At 35.0% G+C, this 14,044-nt stretch overlaps 1 protein-coding gene across 1 annotated transcript in view; it reads left to right on the top strand.

Annotated features, from left to right (window-relative positions):
- Positions 1-14,044, top strand: part of MALRD1 (MAM and LDL receptor class A domain containing 1) — a 232,953-nt gene that overhangs the window by 118,569 nt on the left and 100,340 nt on the right. The gene's annotated exons all lie outside the window — the stretch shown is intronic.

Here is a 14,044-nt window from a genome sequence, read left to right as displayed (position 1 = left end):
CAACATGTACAAAGTGAGAATAAAATGCAAAAATATGACTGCAATAAATATTTTTATATAAATGGGTACAGAGTATAATCAATTTTATTTAGAAATATTTTTTCTTCACTCAATGTGAGAAAACAAAAAATTGCTTAAAAATAATGTCTGGTTATTAATTTGCAAGTGAAAACTCAGACATTTGTAAAAAATTGGCTGTTCATTTGCTGTTCATTAAAAAGGATTAACTGCTTGTAAGAACCTTTTTTAAATCATAATATGGTTCAGACTAGAAAGTAATTCTTATGTAGAAATTAATAATCAACGTTCTTCAGACACAGTGACCAAATATGTGTCTGTGCTTACTTGTATCTGTGCATCTCTTCTGGTTATTCAATTATAAATCATGGTGCAATTTATTTGCCACGTGTCTGTTAACTTCCCTTCCTACAATATCTCTAACAATGTCTTGGTGAACTGCATTAAAATTTCTGCTTTATTTCCAATGCATATGTTGGCTGACTTACCTTTAAATGATAAATTATATTTTTTCCCTGAAAACAAATTACTAAAGATTTTTTCTCTGGATTATTCTGGATAATATAAAAATAATTTAAAAGCCTGAAGGATAAAAGACTTCAATAGATTTGGTACCCAGAGATACAACTTAGGACATGACTGCCTGAAATATAAAAACAATAGATTCATTGACAATGGGTTCATTGCCTTTGACAGGCATCAGGAGATTTCTTTCATTAATTAGTCCAAACATCTACAAATAACAACAGACCACTTATCAAGTAACTCTATATTTATTGAGATGTTTTATACAGCTCTTTTCCCCAGAGAGGTTCAAATTTGTAAAGGAGGCAAAATTATTCCATCATTGTACCTGGGATTTTTTGCAGATCAACTTAACTTCACCTGTTATGCTGTTATAAGGACCCATAAGTCCATATTTTAATTGGAGTTTCTATTCAGCAGTGTCTGAAGGAATATAATCTAATTAAACAACACATAGTCATGGGAAGTCATACTGGAGCTTCTCCTGCTGGTTCAAACTGCAAGACCTCGATATTTCCATCCAGATTGAGTATCCCTTGATTTAAAGTAAAGTTAATGCCAGTGAAATCAGATCTCTAGGTAGTGATTACCTGAAAATAAAAAATGTTAAGATGATCTGGGAAGGTAATTACCATCTCAAGTTTAAAAACTTAGCAAACTGTCTCTGGCTGAAGTCATTCCATCCATTCAAAGTTTAACTGAGTGAAGACTGTATAAGCAATGGAAAAGTGATGTACAATATCAAAGTTTCTCTTCTTCCAGAATTATCACAGTGACACAAAAATGGTAAGAAAAGGTAAAAAGCCATTTTTAGAAAAATCATAGTTCATGGTATGCATCAGTGTCATTTCTTAATATATGCATTGCTTGTCCACTTTCAGGAAGTCAAAGTATGTTATCTATCATACTACTAAAGAGATATTTCAGATTATGAGATAAACAACGGCCAGAAATAAAACTAAAAGATCATAAAAGGGTACTATAGCCAAGCATGAACCTCCTTTGTTAAAGTTTGCAGCTGGAGAAAATCAATACATTTTTCTAATGGAATTTCTCTGGTTACTGTTGTTTTGATTTTTTTCTCTTTGTTTTGATTTTTTTTCTCTTGAAATTGTACTACATATTCTTTGAAGAAAACCATCTGTATATGGAATAATAATAATCCAGTCAAAGTGATGGGCTCTTGAACTAGCTGCAAATGTATAGTATTCTTCAAATTGACCCCTTCAACAGTTACGTAAACAAAAGATATTGACAGTGCAGCTATTCAGTGCAGCTGAAATATCAACTCACCACCCATCTGAATTCAAATTACAAGGTTTTTGATAGCAGTGCAAAAGCAAACAGAATATTCCCCAAAGAGATCTAGATATAACTAATCAAAACTTTTTCCAGTGAGATTTTGAGACATTCTAGTTTTGACTGTGCCAGTTATAAGAGAATAGCATCCATTGCAGGAGACATTTCAAAGTTCAGGTGCAGCATTTTCACTGTGTCTGTTTTAGTGTTGGTGGTGGGGCACCTCGTCAGCATTCAGTTTATTTTATGAGTCAGAAGAAACTGTGCATTTTTAAACATGTTTATAGAGAGCCAAGCAAGAACTATTAGGTGAAAGGGATAATGCATTTCATTATTCTGTTGATCTAAAATTAGCTTTCTACCACCACCTAAGCTGTCCCTGCAATTAACAAAAAAAAGAAGCAGAAGGAAATCAGCAGCAAAGGATAAAGCCATTTGTTGAAAATAACTTTTGTGGTATTGATGTCAATTGCTTTTGCATATAGACATTTTAATTTAAGAAGATAATTGAGGATCTAGTACAGTTAGGGGAAGATTCTCTCAAAGACTTGAAATAAGCCTCAAAAAACAAATATGCAGATGAATAAGGAAGGTGAAACCTGTCATTAGTAACTCCCTCTGCTGACAATAACAAGGCTAATACACACAGGATCTCATTAGGAAGTTCCAGCGGACCTTACCCAGGCATTTAATTACCTCCATCCAGTTAAAAATGAGCAAAGACACAAGGACATTCAGGAAAGCAAGAAGTCCTGACCAGGGCATGGCAAGTAAAGCCAGGGCTCATTTATTCTGTGGCAGCAACAGCCTAACCTGGCCAGGGCAGCAGGCAGCTGGAGCCAGCATCCAGCCTCCTGCATCCAGCTGCTCAGGGATGCTGCAGCACAGACCCTTTCCCTGGCTGCTGCAGCACAGATGAAAAATAATAATATATAATAATTATACCTGGCTGCTGCAGCACAGACCCTTTCCCTGGCTGCTGCTCCTCAGCAAATCTGGGAGCCCCCCCAGTTGTTCCCCTGGCATTGTTATTGCTTTTAACCAGCCCAGTGTAGAGAGGAGAGAGTTGTCCTGTAGAAATGTGTGGCTTAGCAGGTGCCACAGCACAGGTAGAGATGAGTCACAGTGGATTTTCTAATTCCCTGGTTAGTTTTAATGGAACTAAATCTTACCATCCCAGGCTGTGGATGTGAAAATCTGCAGCAGAAGTTCTGCAGATGCCAGCTGGTATATTCTGGACATTTGTATTTGTTGGATCAAGTAGCTTAAAATCACATTTTCACAAATCAATATAATTGACCCTACTTCTATGGGAAGTCAGTCAAGAGTAAGGCTTAAGGAAACTGCTTATTCTACCTCACAGCATAAAATAGAATGTGTATTTCTACATTGATTCTTCTCACTGACTGCATGAAAAACAATCAATCCCTCACATTAATGCAGAAGTTAGAGACTGCATTGGGTTCAGGTAACCTCAAAGCAGATTACTTGACCTCCATAAAACTAGAGGAAAAAAATAAGTTTTCAAAGATTTGCTTGTATGCTTTATTTAAGAGTTTGCTAAAAATCATGCTCCAAAAAAATGTAGACTATCTGTAGATTTAATAAACATAGATATAAGGTTTATTTTGCAGACAAAGTTAAGATATTAGCAAAATTCCTTAAAGCAAATAGCAAAGAGTAAATTTTCCTAGTATTTAGTTCCATATAGCTGCATAGTGGTAATGGCCTTTATTTAATTAGTATGTACAACTCGGAAAAGGATGCAGTGTTAAACTATCTACTCCCATTACTGACCTTTGAACTGTTATTAAAACTTGTAGTTGAGTCAATGAAATGTCATCTGACTAATGAGAGAATAACAGAATATTAGTCCCAAGAGTTCTGAAGGAAATCAGTGGAGATACAGTAACATACAGTATTACTTGGCAAGAGTAACTTTTACGGCGTTTTTAATTCCCAGGGCGAGAAAATTTTTTATTTGTATTTTCTGAATCTCAAACAGCACTTTTAATCTTTTTTAGACATTGTTTCAAACAGTGTGGCTTTAGGCCTGATTCTGATTTTGACCAATGACACAAGAATATTTCCAAGCAAATTGAGAATGAGAGACTGATTAAATAGAAATAAATCAGTTTTCATTTAAAGCTTTATTTTTCAAAAAGAGTTTACATAGAAGGTACAAACAATTATGCACAACTGTAGGTGAATGCAGATACCATTCAGTGTGTTTCATTTTCCCAGATGAGCACATTAGGAAGTTATTTCAATCTTATTGTCAGTTACTGGAAGAATATAATTCATTGTATTCCTATTCTGCAACCAGATGGAAGCATTCATTCCAAAGAGTTGATGAGAGAGAATAATATATTTGAACATCCTTTAAAGGAAGAAATTATTTCAAAAAAGAGTTAAAGAATCACCCTTGTATTTTGGCATCTTTAATGTGAAGATGAGAGGTTTATCAGAGCATTTGTAACCTACAATCATTGTTTTCCTAGAAACAGATATAAGTGAAATTGTTTGCATGTGAATTTTTAGGATTTTTTTCCTAAAATCTTTTGAGAACTTGGCTTTTTCCTCACTCAGGAGGTGAGGATGATAAAGGCTACAGGGTTAGTGTGACTAGGGCACGTCCCTGCCATGCAGGGTAGTGCCTGCTTATAAACCAGGCAGTCTGACAGATTTAGGCAGGGTGATGCGCTCAGAGTCATTGGAGCAACTCAGCAATAGCCTGACACATTCCACCTGGAGTCACAAGCCATGTGTCCCAGAGCTAGTGCCACCCTCCTGATTTCTACCCCAGGCTGGCACCAAGTAGCATAATGTGAAATAGATAACAAAAGCACTTTCAGTCTCCTCCAGAGTGCACAGCTCCCCAGTGTTGTTTCACTGAACCCACTCCTCAAGTCAGACATCTCTGGGAGTGATTTACTTTATTGATTTGTCATCTTATAATCTCATAGAGTGCTATCACATTGCTGCTTTTTAGCACATGAGAATTTGAAGTGACTCTGGGATCTTTGCTGGGCAGACATGTTTTGCATTTTTCTAGGACATTTCAGGGCGCGCATTCAGCAGTGAAAGTTGTGATTTAAATGGGTCTCAGGGCAGAGTTCTTTGAAGGATCATAGAGCTGCTGTTTAATGATTTTTACTGCAGCAACAGACATCAAAATCAAATCTTTTTATAATAACTGTGAAACAGGCCTAGGACTTTGTCTGAACAATAGCCTCTGAGGTATAGCCTTGGGCTTTGAGCATTTTCCACACCTTTTCTTCTAAAGAACTCAGAAATTTAATTAACCTTTTTTTGAGATAATAAATAATGCAAGATGTAACCTTGTGCCTGCTGATACCTTTTACAAAGCATAAAATATTGATCAGATGTAAAATTACAAGACAGTATCTAATTTTCCTGATCAACAGTCCCACTTAGAAAAAACTCTCCAAATTTCCTAGAAATGTTCTAAGAAAAAACCTGAATATTTATAAGAGTTCCATTTGACCTCAGCAAAAGTGGAAGATCTTTTTTGTTTTTTTTCTCTTTCCTTTCTCATTGCTTTTTACATCCCAAACCCTCTTTGGTCTTCCACTGAGAAAAGCATCTTTCTTTTTTTTCAAATAAATCCTGAACTGAGCAGATGTTATATTGTGAAATTTCATCAAGATCAGATGTAGCACTAGCACTCATGGTGCAGAACATTAATCTTTTACAGGTTTTGTATTCCTTTAATGCAACTTTTATTTTTTAATTCACAGATAAGTTTTAGTGTCGTGAAGATCAAGATAGTCCTTGATCTTTGGCAGGCTTGCAGTACCAAGTTGTAGTGTGCTTAAAATTACTTTGATTAATCAATAAGGGTCATTAACACAAGAGTCTAATTTTTATCCTTGTAGATTTTTTTTTTGTGACCTTCAGCTTCAAATTCTCATTAGCTTCAGGAAGAAAAATCAAATGAAACCAATGAACCAAAAAAAACTCCACAACAACAACAAAAAGAAAAACAACAACAACAACAACAAAAGCCCTAAAAACCACCCAAAACAAAACAAAAAACCAAAAACAAAAAACCAAAAACAAAACCATAAACAAACAAAAAAAAAAACCCAAAAAGAAACCCAAACAAACAAAAAACCTCAAAACCACCCCAAACCAGTTGTGTTTCTGTATTTGCCATAATTTATTTCACAATTATGGGAGGATCTGATTCTGGTAATTTCCTGTGAGAGTTGGACTAGGAATTTTTAAGTACACATATTTACAATTGCAATAATCTCTAAATGCATTTGTTTTTAGGTTGACCCCATACCATTAGGTAGAATTGTCTTATCATTGCACACACTAACATGCAAGGACATTGTAGAGAGCAGGTATTATTTGCAGCAGAGAATAGCAGTGTCAATGCAGGGGGAGCTTTGAGACACCAGTTTCTTCCCACCATCTTACTATGCAAACAAAACCTTCCACAACTCAGTAACTTCATGGTGCTTGCTGCTGAAAGGGTCGTTGCAGCTCAGAGATTAATTTCCTGCCCACTTGTGGAAATCCCATAGTCCATTCACAGCAGTTTCTCCTTTTTGTAGACTCAAATTCTTCCAATAGGTCTTTCTTTTCAGTTGTACTCCTCAGGTTTCCAGTTTCCCTCAGCACTTCCCCATGTCCTCATTCTTTTGTAACTTGTTTCTGCAAGATTTACCAGGCCCTATCTACAATTAAAAAATATCAGAGAGCTCAAATAAGGAATTTTAAACTGATTTTAAAACTGAAGAAACCACGTTAACTTGATTTTCTGTTTAAATTAATGCAGTTGCAAGAGATGACACAGTAATTCTACTAAAATTGGGAGTTACAGACTATTTGCATTAAGTGTGGAATATGTGGGTGTAACTGTGTGGTCTGCAGGGTATATTTGATTTTGCCTACAGAAGAAGCACCACAAGTAGAAGATGAACACTAAAAATTGCATTTCTTAGCTCCCATATATCAGATTTGTAGAGACCCTTAATCTATCTGTGATCCTTGGTTTTTCCTTGGTTCCAAGTTGTTTAGATGCTGTGGAAAGTTGGTGGGTTTTTTGTTTGTGTGTTTGTTCTTAATAAATAAATCTTAATTAAAAGTACAGATCTTATGGAATTAAAAAATAAGGAGAATTGTTTGACATTTAGCTGCAATGCTGGCCTGTAATGTGAACCAGGAATAAGTGGGTGTCATCACAATATGAGCACTTTCTTAGTAGAATTGGGGTCTTGTTTTCTAAAGAGACTGAGCATACCACAAAACCCCACAACCTACCAAACAAACAAGAAACACGAAGCCTTTAAGACTGTATCTAACCAAACATGATGGGGATGCTTCCCAGATTTTCATACTAAATGAAAACTACGAGCCAAACCTTTTTGCTTAATTTTCAAATTCATACAAGAGAGAAAAAAAAATTGTATAATGGAAAGCATTCTTGTTTGTTGGATAGCAGTCCTTGAATATAAATACAATTACATATTTTAAACTTGTTTTAATTCTAACTTAAGAAAACAATTGAAAGATGGTGAATAAAAAAGTGCAAGTAATATTATTTTTATTTCCTTTCAAAATCATCTCTTTTCTCTAAACCATTATATGTCACCCCACCTTTCTTATCATAATGCTAACATAAGGTTCTATACCATGGGGGCTGTTTTATTATTAATAATTTAAGTTATTATTTGACATCCAATTTTATGAATGTCAGTTTCTCTTTCACTGAAATGAAAGAGGCAGAGGTTGTGGAAAAGTCATATGAAACCACAGTGGAAAATTAGGATAATGCATTTGTATAACTTTATTTTATTTCCTTAACTTCTGAGTTTATTAGAATCTGTGTTTTGTTTGAAATTACAGTGGACCAGGCATTCAATCTATATTTGGCTGAATCAATAAATCAAGGCACAAATGTGAATCATCTTTCAGCTTTTAAATAGTTTGCTTACACTTGTTTTCTGTACATTTATACCATCTCATTTAGGCATCTGAATAAAGTGCTTCTTCTTTTAAGTGACAGGATGATAAAGTTACTCTGCCATTCATGCCTTTAAAACCTTCAGCCTATATTTAGATGTTATTTGGTCTTCCCCTCAGAACCTCACTGCTGCCTTTCATGCTTTCCACTGAATAGCACACCTCTAGTATATTACTGCTTTCCAGTTTAATTTAGTTTGATCTGCATGGAAGAAAAACTTCTTTAAATCACAATTTCCAGTGTGATCCAGAAGAGGTGCTATTTAAATTTTGATACATGAGGCGTCTAATTCATTTCATTGATCAGCGAACACTAGAAGACTCTTCTTATTTATGACATGGAAATATCATTAGACATGAAGGATTCTGCAGTGCACAACATTATTCTGAGCATTTTGACAGTGTGAGTCAGTTCAGAATTGTGTTCAATGGGAGCTTAGAATGAGTATGTTATCAAAGAGTTTATTAGCAGTCAAAAATTATTTAAGTTGATTTTCATCTCTTTAACACTTTATGCGCCAGCTCTATTCTTCAAGAGTTACTAAAAGAGTGAGAATTCTCCTTTTTGTCTTTTCCCAGTCTAGCTGCTTTAGGAGTATGTGGGCTATGGAAAGGAATTAGGAACTCATGAAAATCTTCCTCTGACTCACTAGCTGCACATTAATTAATCTTAGACTTTTCCATAGTTAAAAGTGTAGTTTGTTAAAGTCAGTTTCTCTGGAATTTAATCTCTATAAAATTGCAGTCCTCTCCTTCCAAGTTGTACCAAGATTTGTGACACAGAGAAATGAGGTGTTTATTCAGGTTAGATCTGAGATTTTTTGACAAAAATGGTGCAGTAAGATCCTTTTAAAAACACCACATGTCTAGAAAAGACCAATATTAAAGAGTTTGACAAGAGAATTTTCACTGTATGTAGTTGAAAACATGAGTGGTTTTATAAATATATCCACAAAAGATGTGGTCATATGAGAAAAAAAGGTACAGATTATGATGTGGCAGGACCAAAGTAGGAATATCATGGTAAATGATAACAAAATATCTTATAGCATATCGTTTTTATTTCTGAATATGCCAATTTAACTGCTACAGACTTTATGCAGAAGATGCCATTGCTATAGAAACTTTTTAGACATCATCTTGAAATATCCCTTTCCAAGCTGACATGATGAGATTGAATTTCTACTATAGAAGTCTTAGGGAAAGTACATTCTTCCACAAATCCCTTGAAGTTTTCTTTTTCTTCGGTTGCTTTGTCACTTAGTGGCTATATTTTTCTTGATTTGCCTTTTTAAATGCTGCAATATTTCCTCAGTTCACACTAAAAGGTTTATACTCTTCTGATAATTAGCTCTTTGCTTATTTGCTTCAGGGAATAAATCCATTTAGAAAACACAGACAAAACTTCTGCACTGTCTGCAAGATCTAAGAAAAAAGTGAAGTGGAACCAGAGAATTGAGGTTTCCACAGCTACTGAAACTATAAACCAGAAATGGGTAATGTAATAGTTGCTGTACTGGGAAAAAAATTTGAAGGAGCTCTGAGAGATTTTGATTGAAAACAAAAAAATAAATTAATGGAAGAGAAAGAAGTGCCGGAGAATTTCCTGTTCTACCTTAGTTTTATTTGTATTTGTTTTAAAAGATACTACAAATTCTCTTATATATATTGTAGTGCGGCTGATGTGTTCCCATATTTGTTTTTAGATCAATCATTTTGCCTTTTCTGGAAAATTATGTCTGCTACCACAGGAAAGACTTCTTAGAAAGAGATCTCTGTGCTTTCTACAGCAGGGAGATTTTTTCCTAAGAAATATGTTAAGGTCACAGGACTTGCTTTTAAAATGCAATTTGTCCCACTCTGGGTGAGATTCCCACAGAGCAACCACTGCTGCAATCACTTTGTCTCTCTTCATTTTGCTCCCCATGTCAAAGGGAATTTTAAGTATGATTTGTCTTATGGTAGAGCAAACATCTCTGGGAGGAAAGGTGGCTGTTACTTTCCCTACTGCTTCCTGTAGATTTGTAAGTCTATATAATACTTTTCAGTAAGCACTATTGGGTACTGTCAGGAATGTTGGATAAATATTTGAATTTGGAATATTTCAGTAAATGTTGCCATTTACTTAAATTTTTAGCACTGCTGCTGGCAATGCAAATACCAAGATCTTGTGAATCTGTCTGCAAATTTTGTCTTGTAGTCTTGTACATCCCTACCATGCTATGTATATTTATATATCTCTAACTTCATTTTTCCTTCAACATACCTGGTGGTGGCCATTGGATAGAAAGGTGTTTTATTACTGGACTATCTGTCAGTTATAAGAGCTCTCAATTTTTTAGGGAATGTATTTCCTAACTGCAGATTAAAAAATTAAATCAAATATCTGGTTCCTTGGCATTCTCTGAGATAAATAGTTGTATCCATTAGATGTTATAGAGACAGGACTTAAAAAATTTCTCTTAAAGATGTCTCATTTATCCAGGATCAATACAGTGAAGCTTAAAATACGTAATTGAATTTTGACTATATAAAGGACTTACTATTTTTTTCAGCCTCAGTGTTTTGGGTCCCCTGAGGCTGTCCAGTTAATCTAATATCCCAGAGGATCTGTTCTATATTTCTACAAGCCCAAGAACTACAATTGAATTGAAAACATTGCAATAGAATACAAATAGGCTGTATAGTAGATGACACAAAGAAAGAAATACAGTTATATCCCAGAGAACATCCCACTGCATCAAAGTAGGAATGACACCTGATTGACATTAATCACTCTCTCATAAATCTGAAAAAGCATATGATGCACTTTGATGATTAATAGGGAATATTCATGCCAATCCTTGTCCTGCAGATTTATTGCTTTGAAGAAGTGGCAGATTAAATATTTATTAAAACCTTATAGGTTTTTATGTCAGAGTACAGGAATTAAAAATTAATATTATCAGTCTTAAAATTATTACTAATCTTTTAATTATATTGTCCTATATGAAAGAACCTTACTTTTCCTAACTAAATTTTGTTTACGTCAGAGATATGTACTTCTTTTTCCTTTATTTTATCAAATTTTATTTTCTTTTTCTCTAACCAGAATTTCTGTAAATATATGTTTTCCTCCTTCTTCCACTCAGTGTTGTGAAGAGAATCAAAATTATTAGAGGTGAATTGCCAAATTGAAAAATTGATTAAAACAAACAAAATCTCTGGAACGTTCCAGATACTTTGCTCAGGTGAATTGGGTTTGCCTTGGGGCTTTTATTTTACAAGGCTGCTATAGTGATAATTCTTTAATACTTCATGCACAAATCTTCACATTTTGAAGAGTGGAGAGGACTTTCACACAAGTTGATTCCATAATTCCCACTTTGTGGAGCTGATCATGTAAACACTGGGACTCAGTGAATGGAATGTTTCTGACCTTAGCAAGCACCTGTCAAAGTGTCAGAGCAGAGAAGCTGTCCTGCCAGCCCAGCTTGTGTCCTGCCTGCCCACTGTGTCACTCAAACTGTGCTTTGATCCATGACGTGTGAAAGGAAGGGTCCTCCATCATCCTTTTTCTCCCAAAGGCATCCTGGACAAGCTCTCCCTGGCAGTCTGGTTTGCTCTGCAGAGCTGAGGTGTGAGTTTTACCCAGTCCCAGTTTCACTGTGCCTGGCTGTAAGCACAGTGAAACATCCAGGGGCTGTGCCCTGCCGTCCTCCTCCTGTCAAGGATGTCACCCCTGGTTCTAGAGTTAGTAGGGGTATGCACTTCCTACTCAGACACTTGTATTCCTTCTCTCAGTCCTTATCCAAATTGAGAAAGAAAAAAATGAATGAAAAAAGAAAAAAAATAATTAAAAAAAGGGAAAAAAGAGAAGGTGAGTTGAAGATGCATAAAAAGCACTGAAATTTAGAAAGTGACTTTTGCCTCCCGTCTTTCAGTATGGAATTCAAAGTATTCCCTATAGGAGGAAAAACATGACAGATTTGAGGTTTCCTCATGTCTGCAAAATACTTTTTCATGATCTTGATTCATAAACTGTTCTGTTACATCTGTTACTCTGTATGCTCTGCATTTGTGCTGGTAGTACATAGAAGTAAGGGGGTTATTTTTTTTTTAATCCATGGAATCTATCATTGCACAGCATTTAGCCCCCTGGCCCTGTTTGGCACTATGGAGGGTTGTAATAGCTGTCCAGAATCTTAGAAATTTTGTAACTGTGATTATTTCTCAAGCTTGAAAGCTTTGCTTTTCCACAAAATTTCAGTTGTCTCAACTCTGAGATGTGGACATTGCAAAGAGATCTGTAAAATGTGATTAAAACAAAGGTGTAACAAGGTTTGAGATAAAACAGAACTAAGTTGCTTGAAATGCTAATGGTCTTATGAAGTGGCTTTGATGCTTACTATTACTTAGCCTTAGCAACAGAACTGAGAGAAAAAAATCTAATCCAAGCAATCAAAATTATATCCCTTAAGCTGTCTAAAACCCAAAATGAAACAAAGGTGGGTTATGACAGGAAATTAAGAAGAAATATATGCACTTGAGGAGAAAGAAAGGCTGGCAGGGCTAGGAAATGAGGAGAGGATGAAGTAGAACAAAGTACCTAATGAATCCTCTTTTACAGAGTGTTGTGTTATTTCTCTCTTCTAATTGGTAAGGATAACATATGAAATGAAGATTATTTTTTAAGACCCTAAGCACATAAGAGTATATTTGATGGAAATACTACCATGGGAATGTAAAGGGATGTAAATGTCAGAAAAGTTTCCTTGGCTATAAATGAAAGCTGGCTATAATGTTATCTATTAGATTTAATAGTTGTGACAGGATAAATCAAAGTTATAAGAAAGTGAAATACACAGACTAGTTTAAGGAAAAACAAAAAATTATTCTTGCCTTCCCATTATAGATTTCCAAAATAAGTGGGTTTGAAGTGTAACTTGTCCTGTTTTAATGAGCAATTTAATTGTCATTCCTTGCAATGTGTACCTGCTTGAAACTAACTGCTGTGTCCAGGTGAATTACCAATCACTTTTTATCAAAACATCTTTTAAATTGTTTTCTCTCAACTCAGCACTTTGAGCAATTAAAAAGGAAGAGTCTTACTATTTCAGAATTCTACCTCTAGAAATATTGCAAATCCTGGCACCCATGGCAGGGTGAGGTGTTGATGCCTTTTGATGCTCTGGAGGAATTCACTGAGATTCGAGATTTCCAAACAAAACAGGTGCATTTTTTAAAAAGTAATTTTATCTGTGGTACACTTATTTATCTAGCTATTTCATTGGAATGCATGGGGGTTTTTTGCCGAAATGTGTAGTCCTTTATTATAGTGATGGTAATTTAGGAAATGAAAATTGGGGAAAAGATATTTCAGAGAATGAAAATAATCTTAAAACTTTACACAAAGGAGGAAATTAAAGGGTTGGCTGGATGGGTTTTGTCATTAACTCTTATTATGAAAACCTACTGAGACTAATACACACAGACTCTAATAAAAGGCTTGAAAGCTGAAATATCATGTTTCAGCTTTGAATGCTGTTTTCCTTCTTTCTATAAGGCATTGTGAAAATTCAATTTTTTGTGTGATTTTTGTTAAGTTGTCCTTAAAAGTGGAACCAAATTTTCATGCGTGCTGATGTGCCTAGGTAGCATAGGTATATGTTCCCTGGATAAAATAATTTCTCCAACATGTCATTTGATCAGCTTCATGTTTCGTCTTCAGTTTTTATTGAAGACAGAGACATGCTAAATAGATTGCCTGGTTCCTACTACAATATAACACTGAAAATTTTGGATTTTTAATGAATTCTTTTCATTGCTGAGCATCAAGAATTCTCATTTAAGTCACTGGAGCTTGAGTAAGCTCATCAGTATTATATTCCTAAAGTAAAAATCATCCTGTTACAGACTTGTCCCTAACTTGTCCCTGCCTTTTGGAAACATTACTTTGTAGATTCTTGCCTGCTTTTCTGATGCTATTTCTTCATTTCTGCTGCCTCAATTTGCTGAAAAATTCAGAATCCCGTAGTGAGCATCTTGCAGCATTCTTCAGTTTAGTGATGGAAGATAAATTTTGAGTTTAAAATCTCTTCCTACATTGAAATATTTTGTTTGTCTCAGAGCTATTCTAGGAAGACTCAGTAATTTTGGAATTATGTGTTTAATGCAGAGCTTCAACGTTCAGATAATTAGCAGCAATTTTCTAAATGTAATGGCA

The sequence above is a fragment of the Zonotrichia leucophrys genome, chromosome 2 (assembly GCF_028769735.1).
Source record: "Zonotrichia leucophrys gambelii isolate GWCS_2022_RI chromosome 2, RI_Zleu_2.0, whole genome shotgun sequence".
NCBI lineage: Eukaryota > Metazoa > Chordata > Aves > Passeriformes > Passerellidae > Zonotrichia > Zonotrichia leucophrys.
Note: the sequence above shows the minus strand (reverse complement) of the source record. Positions and strands in the feature narration are given on the sequence as shown.